Below are 19,083 nucleotides of genomic sequence, written 5' to 3'. Positions count from 1 at the left end.
AATATACCTTTTTTCTTGCTCTTTCACTTTAAACAGTCTTCTACTTTTGACCATTCAACCCAATTACTCCTTTTTCTTTCTTTTTGAGTACTCTCATGTTTGACCACCAACCCCCATTTTGATAAATGTAAAACGTTATTTTGTAAATAACCCTGATCTGATAAATTCATCCTTATCTACTTATTTTTCAATTTCTTTGATTATACCATACAACATTAAGAATTTGCAATTGTATTGGCATTGGTATGAAGGAAAAAAAATGAAATGTACCTGCTATATGTGATAATCAACCTCATTTATGGTGTTTCAGTCTTATATAATGATCATTGTTTACAATAATTATGAAAATATTATTTTTGGTCATTTTGAACAATATATACATGTCAATAGTAATTATAAGTTGAAAGTTATTGTTTGTGACGGTTCTCTGTAACCATGGACGTCAACTATGGCAGTTCTGTCCACATGAATATTTTTTTTTTTTTTGAATAATTGTGCCACATGAATATTGTCTTTGCGGTTTGTGTAATATTGTCCAATTTTTTTTTGGAGTAATTATCACTCATGTTAAGAGGGGTGCGAATACTGTTGCCCATACTCTTGCTAAGTATGCTATTTCGGTAGATACTGATTGTCTATGGTTGAGGAAGTTCCGCCTTCACTATTATCTATGGTATTTTAACTCTCAATTTTAATATAGTAGACTTTTCTCACCAAAAAAAATTAAAAAAAAAAAAGATTTACTATAACATATAATATATTGCAGCTACTATAACATAATAGAAAATGTGGGAAACTAGCTCATAAAATATACTCTCATCATTATAATTTTTCAGTATTTGCAAGATTTAGACCGAGATATAATTATTTATGAATACTTTACAGATAAATACACTAATTACTAAATAATTAAAAAGATAACTTAAAAACATAGTATTAAAAATATATATTCTTAAGTAAAAAAAATATATGTATCTTCCTTTTACACACTACAAGAAAATTGTACAATTTTCTCAATCCGATCTTAGTGAGCCCGTGTATATTTGTCAAGATTAGTACCATTAAAAAAAAAAAAAAACTTACTGAGATTATTCAACTTAGTCGATTACAAACTTTCCCTTATCACAAGAGACATGAATGAAAATAAACAAAGACTTCAACTCTTTTTTTTTATTTAAGCGTTTATATATTACAATCATGTTTTACTTGAAACTCGAACTCAAGACCTCCAACACACCCACCCACCTATGGTCACTTGAGCTAGCCTCAAGTGGTTAACAGTTAACAAAGACTTCAACTCTTAGTCAAACACATTTTTGACAATTCTTTCAATTTTGTTAGGGTAAATAATATTTGCAAACCCTTGGGAGAGTTTTAATATCTTCGTGGATGCAGTTGTTAGAGGAGTTATGGTTGTCATGGATGGTCATCAACCAGTAGGGTGAAGTTGTTAAAGCTTTGATTGTTCAGTACATGGTTTCTAGTAATATGTAGGTCAAGACTTATGCAGTTCTTCATGCGATTTCTTTGTCTGTTAGTAGGGGTTAGTGGAATGTTGCGTCATAAAACTTAAGTTCGTGTTTCAAGCAGTGTTGAGCTCAGAAGTGACATTCTAATGAAAATTTGTACCACTCCTTAATTGTTATTTTTTAGTACTATTAAAGTGTACAAATACTTGAAATTCTACGTATGCTGTAGAATGCAAAAGGATGTAGTGGATAATGTATTCAGATGCTTAATTTGTTAGTGAATTAGGATTAATCATCAGATGCTGGTAAGGTTATTATGATATGTTAATTTCTTGAGTAAAATGAGAAGAAGTTGCTAGGAATCTTGTAGTTGGATTACCTAGAACCATGAGTAGCTGTTAGTGGGGGCGTTACAGAAGTAATGGTCAGCCGACATGGATTCAAAAATGAATTCCGTGAAGAAAAATAAAGTCTAGGAATATGTAGATACACCTGATGATTATCATCCAATTGGATGTAAATGGGTCTAGAAGAAGAAAAGAGGTGATGATGGATAAGTCAAAACTTTTAAAGCTAGACTTGTAGCAAAGGGTTATACCCAAAGAGAAGGATTGGATAATGAGGATACTTTTAGTCCAGTTTCCATGCTCAAATCCATCAGAATACCTCTCTCCATAGAAATCTGTTATGTTGATGACATTTTAGTCATTGGCAATAATGTCAAGAAGATGATTGACATAAAGGAATGGTTTAACACCCAATTCTAAATGAAAGACTTGGGTGAAGCTAATTATGTTCTTAAAATCCAAATTATTAGATGCTAGAAGAACAAATCACTTGCTCTCTCATAAGCATCTTACATTGATAAGGTGCAAAGCGTTTCTCAATGACCAATGCCAAAGGGGCAATCATGCCTTCTAGACATGCTGGCTTGCGACTATCTAAGGAACAATGTCTCACTTATCCCCAAGAGATAAAAGATATTAGAAAGTTTCCTTATGCTTCAGCAGTTGGAAGTCTGCTGTATGCTATGCTATGCATATTAGACCAGAAATTTACTATGCAGTAGGAATTGTGAGCAGGTATCAGTCAAACCCAAGAAAGGAACATTGGACAACAATTAAGCATATTTTGAAATACTTAAAGAGGATAAGGAATTATGTGTTAGTCTACAAGGATGGTGCTTTAAATCTCTTAGGCTATACCGACTCCGATTTCTAGGATTGTCTTGATGACAGGAAGTTTACATCTGGGATAGTAATCACTCTTGGGGGAGTAGCAGATGTTTGGAGAAGTGTCAAGTAATCTGCAATATCTGACTCTACCATGGAGGCCGAATACATAGCTGCCACTAAGGCTACTAAGGAACTGGTCTGGCTAAGAAAGTTCTTCACAGAGCATGGTGTTATTCAAGGCATGGAAAAACCACTAGTGTTACTTTATGACAACACTGGTGCTATCGCCAACAATAACTACCCTTGAAGCCACAAGAGGAGTAAACACATTAAGAGGAAATACCACATCATTAGAGAGTATGTGGCAAGAGGAGACGTGCTGGTAGAAAAGGTTGATACTGAAGATAACCTAGCTGACCCATTCACCAAGACATTGACAGAGACTGCATTTGAAAAGCGCAGAGAGAATCTAGAATTAATTGAAACGTACTGATTGTTTTATGTTAGTGCAAGTGGGAGTTTGTTAGGTTTTGTGCCCTAACTAAAACTCTATTCTACACAGTGAAAAGTAATCAAGATTATGTGACTAAACTATTAGTCCCATGATTTATCAGTACATAAGATTTTACACTGATATGATAATCAACAATGTAGTTTATTTACACTAAAATAGTGGTATATCTTTTCCAAGGTATAGGTATAAGCTTGTATTGGATGTGTTGTTATACATTGGACTGGATTGATATTCACATAAAAAATATATCATAAACTTATCGTAATATCTTTCTAAGTAAATATCACTTAGTTGATCTTAGATTAATGATCTCAATCCTGAGATTGTTAGGTTCTGGTTCAAGTGTATTATTTATGTTCTTTGACTTCTTCGTTAAAGTTGACCAAATGGATCTTCTCAATACTTACATCTTGAGAATATGGTAGTACAATTGAGTGGGAGTGCTAATCATAGATACAAAATCTATAGCTTCTATGACTACATAAAAGTGAAACGGTGATTTTCTTTGAGCTTGGCTAAATGAGATTAAATGGTAGAGTACTCATTTTAATAATTATATTAGTTTACTGAAATATCATTTACAAGGAGCTAAGTGTTTAAAGGATAAAATACATTAAAGGGTAGAACAGTAAAATTGTCCATACTCGATCTAGTAGAGGATAATTGATTATTTGGATTGAAACAATAGATAATTAACAATATATATATATATATATATTTGGAACATATAGAGCGTTCTATATAATCAGGAGAGCGATTCTAAATCTTTAGTGGAGTCATGAGGAATTAATAAGATAGAAAATTTACTTGGTAATTTTTTGAACTACTTATTGGGAGCTTGATTATATAGGCCCATTGTCCCCACATTAGTTGAGATAATTGGCTTGTAGACTCAGTTAATTGGTTTTAATTAATCAATTAGAATTTTAATTAGACTATATCTTATTTATGAATTTTCATTAATCAATGACCTAATTGAGAAAAAAAGAGATTTTAGGGTTTGTTTATTAATTAAGAGACTTTGAAAGGTCTAATTAATAAATAAGTTAAATAATAATTTTATTTAATAATTATTTATAATTTTTAAATAGTTAAAATATGCCTTTATAAAGTTAGAGTTAAAATATAGTATTTGAGAAAGAAAAATAAGTTATTTAATAAAATGGCAAAATTGAAACCATAGGGCCTACAAGGGGTTCGACCACAAGGGTTCAATTTTAAAGCCATTTTATCTTTTTTTTTTAATATATATTTAAATTCTTACTTAACCCTAATAGACATCATATAAATAGATAATTATAGGCTCTTATTATCAGAAGCTGATAACTCAATTTCACTTTGTCAAACAATATAAGAGAGGCTCCTATTAATTTTCAAAATCCCTTCTCTTCTCCCCTCTTTAATTTGAACCCCATAGTGAAGAGAGTACTTGCCCATACATTTCAAGTCAATACTCAAATATAGTATGGAAGATTGTGAAGAATTTCATCACTTGAAGGAGATCCAGGTTCAGATCTGTTGGAATTATTTTACTAGGATCTTAGATCTACTCACAAGTATGTTGTTTAACATCCTAAATATGAACTTCTAAAACGATATGAAATAAACATATATAAAGTATGAGAAACCTTATGGTGGTTGCAGCGGAATAATATGTCTCCTTCGACTCAGATCTCTAACCCTTGTATCCTTTCTGTCGCAGAGCATTATCAAGATCTGAGTCCGAATGTCCTTCTTGTTGAATTTGGATTCTTCACGATCTTCCACACTATGATTGAGGTACCACTTGATGTGTTTGGGCACTACTCATTCACTCAAGGGATTCGAATCAATAATGAAGAATAAAGAAAGATAAGTGGCGGCTAGCTTAGGTAGAAGGCACTCAGGTTTTTCTCTGAAAGGAATAAGATGCATCTTCTTTTTCTGAAGCCATCACTACCTATTTATAGTATGCCACCTAGGGTTAGGCTTGAATTATTTGGTATTAAAAGAATGAAAATATAAAATGGTAAAACCTACATAAGTGGCTGGCCAAGGCTTGTGGATATGGGCCCCACTTTTGCAACTTGCTGTTTTATCATTTCTTCATCTCATTTTCTCAAAAACACCAATTTTCAAATTCAATCATTTAAATGTCAATTTTAACTATTTAATAACTAAAATTAATTATTAAATAATATTATCATTTAATATATTTATTAATTAGACTAGCCAAAGTCTCTTAATTAACAAATATACCTTAGAAACTCTTTCTTTAAAATTTTGCCCTTGCTTAGTGAAAAATTCACAAACTAGGCATAGTCTAATTTTAGAATTATAATTGATTAATCGAAATCAATTAAGTGAGTCTTACAAGTAGTATTGTCTCAACTAGTGTGGGGACCATGGACCTATATATCTGAGCTTCCAATAAGCAGATCAAGAACTTACCACTTAAGTGTTGGGTTTTGTGCCCTAAATAAAACTCATTTCAATATAATCAGATTTACTTATTAATATAGATCAGAAATAACATTTAATGTTGCATGGTTCACATGATTTATTTCATGATTATATGTACATAATGTATGAATTCATCTGAAACCCTTTTCACATACTTGATCCTGTTTATTGTGCTGTCAACACATTGGAAATTAAACATGACTATGTGAATAAAGTTTCCTAGATTTATCAGACACAGGGTTTTACTGATATGATAATCTACAACAGAGTTTACTTGCATTTGGAGAAGTGCTATGTTCTTTCCAGAGCATTGGTTAAAGTAAAGCTCAGGTTGGATGCATGGAGTATGCATCGGAAGGGACCGATATTGAACTTTGACTTAGATTTATTAAACTTACCGTAATATCTATTCAAGTCAATATCGCCTAGTTCATCCTAGATCAAATGATCTTAATCCTGTTATGATTAGGCTCGATCTCAAGAGGCTATTCGTGTTCTTTGATTTGTTAGTTAAGCCTACTTTTAGGTCAGGGTGATACTGACATTTTGGGAACACGGTAGTGCAATTGAGTGGGAGCGCTAACATAAACATGGAATCTATAGTTTCTATCTGGCGAATAGTAAGTAAAGGATGATCTCCTTCGAGCTTGACCAAACGAAAATAAATGGTGGAGATCTCATTTCACATAAGCTAAAATATCATTTATACGGGGTTAAGTGTTTTAAGGATTAAATACATTATAGGGTGTAACGGTAATCTAATCCCTTTACAGTGTAGATCATTCATATAGAGGATCATTGATCAAATTAGGATTATAACAATGGATAACTAATGATGTGTCTATATGGTAGAACATATAGAGAATTCTATATACTGAGAGTGCAATTCTAAGTTCTATGCGTGGATTCAACGAAGAATTAATAAGTTAGTGAATTTTAGTAATAAATTCTTGATCTACTTATTGGAAGCTCGGTTATATAGACCCATGGTCCCCACACTAGTTGAGATAATATTGCTTGTAAGACTCATATAATTGGTTTTGATTAATCAATTATAATTCTCAAATTAGACTATGTCTATTTGAGAATTTTTCACTAAGTAAGGGCGAAATCGTAAAGAAAGAGTTTTAGGAGCATATTTGTTAATTATGATACTTTGTATGGTTCAATTAATAAATATGATAAATGATAATATTATTTAATAATTATTTATAGTTATTAAATAGTTAGAATTGGCATTTAAATGGTTGAATTTGAAAATTGACATTTTTGAGAAAATCAGATGCAGAAAAGATAAAACTGCAAAATTGCAAAAAGTGAGGCCCAAATCCACTATGCATGGCCGGCCACTTTTGTAGGGAATTTAAACTGATATTTTCATTATTTTAATGCCAAATAATTCAAACCTAACCCTAGTGGAATGCTATAAATAGATAGTGAAGGCTTCAGGAAAATTATACTTTTGATTCAGAAAAAATTGAGCCTCTCTCTCTCCCTATCTTTGGCCAACCTCTTCTCCTCTTTCTTCTTCATTGAGATTTCAAAATAATTAGTGTTAGAGTAGTGCCCACACACAGCAAGTGATACCTCAATCATAGTGAGGAAGGTCGTGAAGAAAAACTTTCAGCAGGAAGGAGTTTCAACACTAAAGAATCAGAGAAAGAGATCCAGGTTCAGATATTGATAATGCTCTGCTACAGAAATGAATCAAGGGCTAGATATCTGAATGGAAGGAGTCATTATTTTCCGCTGCACCCAATGTAAGGTTTACTAAACTTTATATGTGTTTATTTCATCGTTTTAGAAAGTTCATATTTAGGGTGTTAATCAACATACTTGTGAGTAGATCTAAGATCCTGGTAAAATAATTTCCAACAACTGGCCTCAGAGCCATGGTAATTAATTTGCTTGCAAGAAATTTGGACTTTAAAACGATTGTTTGATGTTTTGGATGGTATCATGTTGTATTGAGTGTTATTTGATGATTGATTGATGTTTGTGAATTTTCGTGAAAAATAATTGAGTATCTGTTTCTGGAATTATTTTTATTGGATTGTATGGAAAAAATTAAGTAATTTACTTTTTTATAGAACTCAATTTCGATTTAATTTGAATTAGTTATGATTTTTTGAAGTTTCAAAAATATCGGGGTGGCGTCGCTGCTGTTGGAAATTATTTTACCAGGATCTAGATTTACTAACAAGTATGTTGGATTAACAACCTAATATGAATTCTAAAACAATGAAAATAAACACATATAAAGTTAGAAAACCTTACAGTGGGTGCAGCGGAATAATATGACTCCTTCCGTTCAGATCTCTAGCCCTTGATTCCTTTCTGTAGCAGAGCATCACCAAGATCTGAACCTGGATCTTCTTTTCTCCTTCTTTGATGTAGAAATTCCATAGTCTTACATACTATGATTGAGATACTACTTGATGTGTGTGGGCACTACTCATCTCACAAGGATTTCGAAATTTTCTCTCTTTTTCTCTCTTGAATTTCGTGGGTTTTAGCTTACAAGAGAAGAGAACAAAGGTTACTTTATATAGGGAGAAGGGAGAGCACAACTTTCCAAATAAAACAGTTTCCTTAATTACTGTGTAATCAATTAACTGCCTTATTTAGTGTGATCCACCACTTTCCTATTTTTCCTAGGCTTTGATTAGCAATTACATGGCAATTAAAATTGAAAATAATAATTGGGAAACAAGCAAACCATGTGGTCGGCCATAGGGTGATATGGGCCTCACTTGGATTTTGCAGTTTCCTCAATTTTATTTCTATTTCTCCAAAAATGCCATTTTTCCAATTCTAATCATTTAAATGCCAAAACTAATTATTTAATAACTAAAATAGATTATTAAATAATATTGTCATTTAAAATAATTATTAATTAGACATACAAAGTCTCTTAATTAATAATTAAACCTAGAAACCCTTTTCTTTACAATTTCATCATTAAACTGTGAGAATTCATAAAGTAGACATAGTCTAACTTTTAGAATTATAATTGATTAATTAAAATCAATTAACTGAGTCTTACAAGCAGTATGGTCTCAACTATTATGGGGACCATGGGTCTATATAACCGAGCTTCCAATAAGTCGAACCGAATTTACCAAGTAAATTCCCTAACTTATTAATCCCTCATTGAATCCACACTTAGAACTTGGAATTGCACTCTCAGTCATATAGAAACGCTCTATATGTTCCACGATATAGACACGTCATTAGTTATCCATTGTTATAACCCTAATGTGATCAATGATCCTCTATATAGATGATTTACACTGTACAGGGATTAAATTACCGTCACACCCTACAATGTATTTTATCCTTAAAACACTTAACCCTGTATAAATGATATTTCACCTAAGTGAAATGAGATCTCCACCATTTATCTTCGTTTGGTTAAGCTCGAAGGAAATCATCCTTTACTTCTATTTGCCAAATAGAAGCTATAGATTCCATATTTATGTTAGCGCTCCCACTCAATTGCACTATCGTGTTCCCAAAATGTAAGTATCACCCTAACCCAAAAGTAGGCTTAACTTAACAAATCAAAGAACACGAATAACACTCTTGAGATTGAGCCTAACCATATCAGGATTTCGATCATTTGATCTAGGATCAACAGGTGATATTGAATTGAATAGATATTACGGTAAATTTTAACATATCTAATCAAAGTTCAATATCGGTCCCTTCCGATGTATACTCCATACATCCGATACTGGTAAACTTTGCTAATGTCCTGGAAAGGACATAACACTTTTCCAAGGTGTAAGAATACCTATCGCTGATTCTACCATGTCAGTCTAAATCCAGTGTTCTGACAAATCAGGGAATAAACTTTTGAACATATAATTAAGATTATATTCCACTGTGCTGACAACACTATAATCTTTAACAAACTCATATGTTCTGGACTTAAAAAGAATTCATACATTATATACATATAATCATGAAATAAATCATGTGAACCATGCAACATAAAATGTTATTTCTGATCTTTATTAATAAGTAAATTTGATTATATGAAATGAGTTTTATTTAGGGCATAAAACCCAACAGCTGCACCACGTGCGTGCGCGGAGAGGCTGCTAGCAGCCCCCTACGCCGAGAAACCACGCCCATGCAGCCCCTTGCGCGCCCATGGACAGTATGCTTGGCATACTATCCGTACAGCTCGCATTTTTTTGGTTTTTCTTCGTGTTGACCGAGGTTTCCGACAACTAATAAAATATTATAAAGTTAGTGAGCTGTAAGAAAGTGAGAGAAGGATTTTTACGTGGTTGGGGCGTTAATGAGCCTTAGTCCACGAGTCTTTGTTATTTATGGATGTCTTTAATACAGAGAATGTATTTGGGGAGTGTTTCACTCTTATAAATACAGAGAATGTTCTTGGTGAGTATTTTCTCTACTTGCTCATCTGCAGCCCCAGATTCTCGATCCCCTTTAATGAGCTTTGAGGGGGGTATTTATAGTGTTTTTGGTGGGGTGATCCCCAGAATTATCCTTACAAGTGTATCTGTAAGTATCCATAAAGTTGGGCATTCCCAATGAATATACCATGGGTAATGCATGGTCAAATCCCTAGGTGCTGTAGGGTTTTTATGTGGAATGTCCTTATTGCCTTTTGACTGATGTGACTCTTCATAGTGTAGCCGTCGCTAGACTTAACTGATCATTACTGTGCAGCTGTTGGTTGGAGGTTGTGCCGTCAGACTTTATTGCGTGTAGCAGTCCCAACACGCTTCCTCCCATGCGGCATTCAATGCGACTTGATTGCTCAGGAGAAACCTGACACCTCGCGGAGATGCCTTAGCGTTACTCGAGCTTCCGGGAGCATATGGAGTTCCACATGCCTTCTCCGGGAGCTACGTCCTGGACGCTACCTTATGGCATAAAGACTTAGCAAATATTGTAAATTGCTTCATCCACGTGTCCTTATCTGGTTGGTCCACGTATATTAGGCAAAATCAGGGGCAACACTTCGATTTTTCATGCTTTTTCATGGATTTAACTTCCGATTTTCTGTGTAGTTCTATATTTATACATTTACTATTCCTAATTCAATTCTAATTATCATAATTAAATTAATTAATATTTTTTAAATTTAATTCATGATATTAGTGTAATTTGAATTTAAAAAAAAATAGTAAATATCTATCTTTTTTGCTTAATTATCTATCTTATTTTTAAATTTGATTATATCTTATCTTATTTTTTAAATTTAAGGTCAAATTTTAAAATTTTAAATTAAATCTTTTTTTAAAAAAATAATTTGACCTTATTTAAATTTAAAATAAGATAACTATAATCATGTAATTTTAAATAGATGTAAGATATTTTGCTAACTTTTAAATTTTGTTATTTTATTTATTTAAATTACATTTAAAATCTGAAAAAGATATTCATTTATCCTTTTTAATTTTTTATTTAATTTTTATTTATAAAATAACATTTAATTTTTAAAAGTAGTTAGCAAATTTTGAAATGATATTTAGGTTGGTTGAAACCTAATTTTTCAAAATTGTAGGTTTAATTTTAATTTTTTTAAAAAAAAAAATTCGAAATTTTTAAATTTTATTTTATTTTATTATTTTTCGAAAATAAATTTTTGTTTATTTAATTATTTTTCAAAATTATTTATTTAAAATTAAATAAATCATACATCCAACTATTCAGCTAACCTTGTTGCAGGAGTATGTGTTTTAGCTTGTTTGTAAGTTTTTAAAACCTATTATTGCTTGATTGCAAATAGCCATGGTTAACTTGTTGACAGATCCAATGATCTGATTTTAACTCATGGCTCCCTTGGTCAAGTAAATAATTTGTAACAGGTATATTTACAATCTTCTTTCATTTGTGTATGACTTAGCAACATGATAGGACCCATCCAAAGTGTGCCTGTGTGAGCCTATGTGTTTAATTTTATTATAGATGCATATAGGTTGTTGCTGCTAAATAAAATATCATAGTTCTTGATAGATTTTATTTAGGCCCATTTAGTTTTTGGGCCTATTCAATAAATAACAGTTGTTCATTTTAAGGTTAAATTCCTCTCTTTTGGGCCTTGTGTGAGAGTTGGGAGCCATAGTAGTGGGTACGACATACTGAACCCAGCACCCCCTCACATGAACTACCCCAATTGTGAAGGCCCATTTGCCTGATTTGAATAACTGTACTAGGTTAATTAAACTAGTTTAACCTAATAAAATTGATTAGCAACATAATTAATTTCATTTATTTTGAAATTAATTTAAGAAAATCATAGTTTAAAGAATTTTATTCTAAGCTAAACTATGTGTATTTTCTTGTATTTAATAAAATATAGAATTACAACCATCTAAATTCTTTCTGAAGCTTAATTTAAATTTTTCATTAAATATTCCTATTTAAGTTGATATTTAGTTATCTCTAACTAATCAACTTAAATCTGAATATCTTTTGGATTTAAAATTTCAAAATTAAGTTGAGGAATTTTAGGCATTGGTTATTAAGATTCTTTAGATATTTTTTTTAAGTTAATATCTTTTCGAATATTAACTTAAAATGGAATATTTTAGATATTTTTTAAGTTAATATCTTTCCGAATATTAACTTAAAATGGAATATTTTCAAATTAAGTGGTTACAACTTAATTTTTGATATTTAATTAAATTTAAATTTGAAAAATATTTAAGTTCTAGATTTTTTCTAATACAACTTAAATTAGATATTTTTTCAAATTTTGTGGAAAAGATACTTAGTCAAATAAGATATTTTCTAGATAGTTATTTCTAGACTACTAATTATTTCTAGTATTAAATAGGAAAATATTATACATTGTGAAATTAATTATATAAATAATTAATTTTGGTACAATTTATTTTAAGTATATTTTTCCTAGTATTAAACTAGAGATTAATAATTAAGCCTTCTCTACACTTAATTATTTATTTCTTGAATTTAATACATTTAATTAATTTGAAAATTAAATATCTAAGTTGATTTTCATCATGATACTTAAATATTTTTTTTTTTCATGACACTTAATTAAATAGAAAATTATTGTTTGTTGAAATTTATTTTTATTTTTTTTTTTCAACTAAATTTAAATAATTTTCAAAAATATATTTTTTTCTTTATTTTATTAATCAAATTTCGAAATTGCATTTCTTAAATGCTGGAATTTCAAATTTTATTTGAAAAATAAATTAAAGTTGTAAATTATTTATTTTAATTTTGGGCCAACTTAAATCAATGATTTTTTCATTTAATGATTACTTAAAATAAATGAAGTAAAATATATTTATTAGAAATTTAATTAATTAGTCAAAGGAAAATCTAGATAGGTGATATTTTTGCTTGAAGTATTTTTCTAGTGTATTTAATTAAATAGAAAATTAATATTTAAGTTTATTTTCATCATCATACTTAAATATTTGAAATTTTTCTTATATATTTAATTAAATAGGAAAATTATATTTTTTGTTGTAAATTAATTTTATTAATTAATTTTTGGCCAACATTAAATTAGAATAATTTTTTCAGGATTTATTTTTATTTTAACAAGAAATTTCGAAAATTGTATTATTAAATACTTCAATTTTTCGAAATGCTATATATATTTATAGAAAATTAAATTTGAGTTGTAAATTAATTTAAATTAATTTTGTAACAACTTAAATTGAATATTTTTCTAAATATTTATTGGAAATTATTACTAAGATGGAAATAATTCATGTTATTTTCATATCCATCTAAGTAAATTTTATAAATATTAAATTAAAATTTATATTTGGAATTTTTCATTCTAAATTGGAAATTTTAATTAAATAAATATATATTTAAAATAAATAGATTAAATAAAGAGAATCAAAGAAAATACAACTCTCTTTAAATAATGAGCTTTATTATTAAGATATTCGATCTCCATTGTTGGTTTTACATCGCGTTTGTTTTAGTGAGTAATCCTCCCTAATGGAGGAACGTTCATTGTTGCGAAAATTATTAAACACTACGCAAGTATACGCAATCAAGTAGTAAACTCACTCAGGTGAGGTCGAACCACAGGGAATTGGATTAACTACTACTAAACTATACCTATAATTCTATTTGGCAAATTGAAAAGAATTTTGATTTAAAAGAATTAAAGTAATTCAGAAAATTATAACACAGTTAAAGTTTAAGCAAGATGAGATGATAGGGAGGAGAATCCTGTTGTTGTTAACCCAAATCGTTAATGCCTAATTGCTATCCTATTCTTGAAGTGAACGACAGATTATAAAGTAACCTAGCTCTTTTCAGATCTTCTAGGTTCTAAATTACATGTTATCTAATTAATTCATTAATTAAACTAACACGAAATCAGCATTAGGTAATAATCTACTCGTCACATAAGTCATGTAAATACTCTCGTTTCACATAGAACATCGATTATCCAAATTTTAGCATTCTCAATTCTCACTTTTCAGATTTCGAATTGAGATCATAAAGCATGCACAAGGTGATCAATCTTAAACATGAAATTAAGCACAAATAAAGATAATTTCACACAAGAATGGAGGAATGGCAATTAAACATTAACTAGGCAAAACATTAAACAACAATCATCATCCTCCCTAAATGGGAAATTTAGTTCAGAAATAAATCCATAACCATTCCTATGACAATATTCAACATAATTAAATTAAAGAGGAATAAAGAAAGAAACTGTTGGTGGATGAATTCTGGATCTTAACTTTGAATCACTCTGCTCTTCCTGCCGCTCTCTGCTGTGTTTTAGGGTTCCCAAATCGCTTCCCCTGACTTCCAATCGCAGTTTTCTATTTATAACTAATGTTTAGGGTTCGTCGGACAAAAATACTCCTGACCGTACGGACGCTCGCCGCGGCCAAAAGTGGTCTCGCCGCGGCCAGAAGTGCATCAAAAAAACACGTTTTTGCCCAGACTTTCTAGCCGCGGCCATGGAAATCTCGCCGCGGCGAGATGGAATTTTCTATTTCGATCTCTTTTAGTAAAATGGGCATAACTTTCTCATCCAAACTCCAAATGAGCTGATTCAAGATGCGTTGGAAAGATAAAAAAAAGATCTAAAACTTTTATGTTTTGACTTTTTCCAAAATATGATCAAAACATAGTCAAATTTAGGCTTGAAGTTTCAGCTTTATTCTCTTTCAAAAATTTCTCTATTTTATAGATCACTGTTTTCTGAAATTTATCCAATTTATACATCTGAAGTGTAGAAACCTGAAACCAAAGAAAACAAGCATAATTCTATTCCAAAAATAATAATAAAGAAGAAAAACAACTATAAAATGTGACCCAAAACTTAGGCTAAAAATAGCCTAACAAATTCCCCCAAACTGAATCTTTACTCGCCCCCGAGTAAAGCTAAAACTCAAACTGAAATTAAACAATGCAATAGATAACTAAACCTTCCAAAGATTGAACTGCCACTACCACCTGCACAACTTCAAGCAAATCAATAACCAGAATTTCAACTCAATAACTCTAAGAACTAACTGGGATGCACAATTCAGAAGTAAGAAGTTCATACAGACCCAAAACATCGCCTTTTTTTTTACATTCACATCACAACCATTCTACACTTTCTAACATTCCACTAACCCATGTTCAATAAGTTTGGATGACATACCTCTCTCCACTAATGTTGACAATTTTTGCTCGGAATCAATAGGTCTTTTTCGGTTATACTATCATGGCTTAGGTAATACGGGTAGATGAGAAGTCATTTAGGCTACATTATACCATAAGCAAAATTATACCAAACAAGCACCCACACTTATCCATTTTTTTCTTTTTCATATATCCCAAAGAAGATAGTAAGAGATTGCATATTTTTTTCCTTTGCGCCTACCCCATATTTTTTCATATTTTTTTTTTCAAGAAGACATTGTCACATATTTTCTCTTTTTTTTTCTTCTTCTATTTTTTCAATAGAGGCACAACACACAATACTTTATCATATATTTTTTTTTTCAATCTCTTACTAATACACTTTATTTCCCCACTTACAACAATTTATCCCCCCAAACTTGCTTAAAGGCTCATGGCATAATAAGGTATGTTTAGAGTGAAAAGAGTTAAGGATAATGAGTTTAGCTTAGGTAAGTGGTGAGAAATTTTTACAATAGGTTAAGGCTCAACTTTTGGGTATACTAGGGTAAAATGTTCGGGTAGGCTTGAAAGGCTCAATCGATCCAAAGAAAACTTGCCTAAATCATTTTCCAAACAAAAAATCATCAAGGATTTCGCTTCAAGAGAGTATGTCAAACAAATTCTATTTCATGTCAAGTCAATCATTCCACAATCCAAATAGAACACAAGTGATATGCGTCAAAAACAAATGTTTTATATATACATGAACAACCTTCTAACACACATCCACCTTAATTCAAACAGTTGCAAATCAAGCACACAGTTAAGATTTTAATCCATTACACAAGTGAATAACAGTGGTTCAATCAATAGTCCAGCTCAGATATCAACACACGACACTAACAAAAACAAAAACTAAACTAAAAAACGAAAACATAAACTGAAAAACTAAAAAAAAAAAATTAAATCTCTCCCCCCAAACTAAAGATGCACATTGTCCCCAATGTGTTAAAATAAAATTGTGGTTGAGAGACTTACCTGAGCCCCATCAGAAGGGGTTTGATGGACCCTTTTCATCCAAAAGAGCCCTCGTACTAAATGAAGAAAATTGACCACCAGTAGTGTTGATTTTAGAGTTTTGCACAAGAGTAAGCTCACCTTCAGAACTCCCACACATTAATCTTTTCCAACGACGTCGAATCGTTCGAAGTCGCTCTTTAGGCTTTGCTTTCTTCTTATCAGTTTTCGCAAAAGAACCCTTCACCATCTCAATCTTGCAACAGGTAGGAATGTCGGTTGGGGCAAAAACATTAAAATTGACCTCTTCATCTTGCACTCGCAACTTTAACTCCCCCTTTTGCACATCTATTAATGCTCGCCCCGTGGCTAAGAATGGTCTTCCCAAAATGATGGGAATAGTTGAATCTTCCTCCATATCAAGAATTAGGAAATCAGCAGGGAAGATAAACTTACCAACCTTCACCAATACATCTTCAATTATCCCACGAGGATGAGTCAGAGAACGATCCGCTAGTTGTAAAGTCACTGTTGTGGGCTTTGCTTTTCCCAATCCTAGCCTTTTGAAGACAGACAAAGGCATTAGATTAATGCTTGCTCCCAGATCACATAGAGCTTTAGTTTCCACCAAACCCCCTATAGAGCATGAAATATTGAAACTACCCGGATCTTTAAGCTTGGGCGGTAGTTTCTTTTGCAAAATTGCGCTACACTCCTCAGTTAATGCCACTGTTTCATAGTCCTCCATTTTTCTCTTCTTAGACAATATATCCTTCATGAACTTCACATAACGGGGCATTTGTTCCAAGGCTTCAGCAAAAGGAATGTTGATGTGTAGTCTTTTGAAGACCTCTAAAAATTTTGTAAACTGCTTGTCTAGATTGGTCTTTCGGAGTCTCTGAGGATAAGGTATCTTCACATGATGATCAATACTGATTGGTGGAGACTGTTGTTGTGGTGCAGGACTATCAGTAGCCTTCTTTTCTATTGATGTTGGAGTTGGTGCTGATTGATCTTTAACTTCTTCATTCAATGGTTGTACCACATCAGGCCCATCATAATTCTTTCCACTCCTTAAGGAAATTGCTTTACATTGCCCTTTTCCTTTTTCCTCACTAGTGCTAGGTGAATTTCCTTGAGCTTGTTTTGCCACTTGAGTAGCCAATTGTTCCATTTGAGTTTTTAGAGTTTTAATAGAGGCTCTAGTTTCCATCATGAATTGGAGCAATAAATCAGCTTGGACATTGGAGCCTCCACTAGGACTTTGTTGTTGGTTTTGTTGGGGCTGATTTCTCTGCTGGTAGAGTCCCTGTTGGTTGTGCCCATAATTATTATTTTGGGAGAAGTTTCCAATGGCTTTTGCTTGATCCATTGGCAAATTATCCACATCTGCCTGACACTCAGAAAAGTGATGGGGACCTCCACATATCTCACAAACAACTTGGGCTTGTTTAGCTTGCCCTGCGATTAGCTTTGTTAAGGCCTCAACCTGAGCTTTCAGCTTTGTAATAGCATCAACCTCTAGTACACCAGCGACCTTCTTAGTTTGACTTCTTTCAGTTGGCCATTGCTGATTGTTTAGAGCCATCTCCTCCAACAGATCGTAAGCCTCATTTGCACTCTTTCTCATAAATGCTCCACCAGTTGCTGCATCTATAAGAGTTCTAGTGTTACCAACCAGTCCGTTGTAGAAATTGTGAACCAGCATCCACTTCTCTATACCATGATGAGGGCATTTTTTGATCAGATCCTTAAACCTCTCCTAAGACTCATGGAGAGATTCATTATCTTGTTGACAGAAGTTGTTGATTTCACCTCGCAACTTGGCTGACTTTGCTGGAGGGAAGAACTTTGACAAAAATTTCGTGGCTAAGTCATTCCAAGTGGCAATAGAGTTGGGTGGCAGGGAATTCAACCAGCTCTTGGCTCGTTCCCTGAGTGAGGATGGAAACAGTCTCAGACGAATGGCATCATCACTAACTCCATTGACTTTAAAAGTCTCACACAGTTCCATGAAGTTCGAAAGATGCAGATTAGGATCTTCAGAAGGGAGGCCACCAAACTGAACTGAGGACTGCACCATTTGAAGTATGGCAGGCTTGATCTCAAAGTTATTAGCATCCACTGCCGGTGGCCTAATGCATGACTGCATTCCCGTTAGAGTAGGGAGAATGTAATCTCTCAAGCTACGATTTTATTTTAACACATTGGGGACAATGTGCATCTTTAGTTTGGGGGGAGAGATTTAATTTTTTTTTAGTTTTTCAGTTTATGTTTTCGTTTTTTAGTTTAGTTTTTGTTTTTGTTAGTGTCTTGTGTTGATATCTGAGCTGGAATATTGATTGAACCACTGTTATTCACTTGTGCAAAGGATTAAAATCTTAATTGTGTGCTTGATTTGCAACTGTTTGAATTAAGGTGGATGTGTGTTAGAAGGTTGTTCATGTATATATAAAACATTTGTTTTTGACGCATATCACTTGTGTTCTATTTGGATTGTGGAATGATTGACTTGACATGAAATAGAATTTGTTTGACATACTCTCTTGAAGCGAAATTCTTGATGATTTTTTGTTTGGAAAATGATTTAGGCAAGTTTTCTTTGGATCGATTGAGCCTTTCAAGCCTATCACTTGTGTTAGAAGGTTGTTCGTGTATATATAAAAAATTTGTTTTTCACGCATATCACTTGTGTTCTATTTGGATTGTGGAATGATTGACTTGACATGAAATAGAATTTGTTTGACATACTCTCTTGAAGCGAAATCCTTGATGATTTTTTGTTTAGAATTTGTCTTGCATGACGCTTATTACGGGTGTCAACCGCTTGTTGATGTGGCGCTCAGGTAAGACA

General features: G+C 32.1%; 1 non-coding gene across 1 annotated transcript; it reads left to right on the top strand.

Annotated features, from left to right (window-relative positions):
• Positions 1-17,947: 17,947 nt before the first annotated feature.
• LOC115703340 (small nucleolar RNA R71) lies at positions 17,948-18,054 on the top strand. The gene has a single exon (XR_004009113.1). It is a non-coding gene; the product is annotated as a small nucleolar RNA R71 (small nucleolar RNA).
• Positions 18,055-19,083: the final 1,029 nt, after the last annotated feature.

Source organism: Cannabis sativa, unplaced genomic scaffold (assembly GCF_029168945.1).
Source record: "Cannabis sativa cultivar Pink pepper isolate KNU-18-1 unplaced genomic scaffold, ASM2916894v1 Contig3, whole genome shotgun sequence".
Classification (NCBI taxonomy): domain Eukaryota; kingdom Viridiplantae; phylum Streptophyta; class Magnoliopsida; order Rosales; family Cannabaceae; genus Cannabis; species Cannabis sativa.
This window is presented reverse-complemented; position numbering and strand designations above follow the sequence as displayed.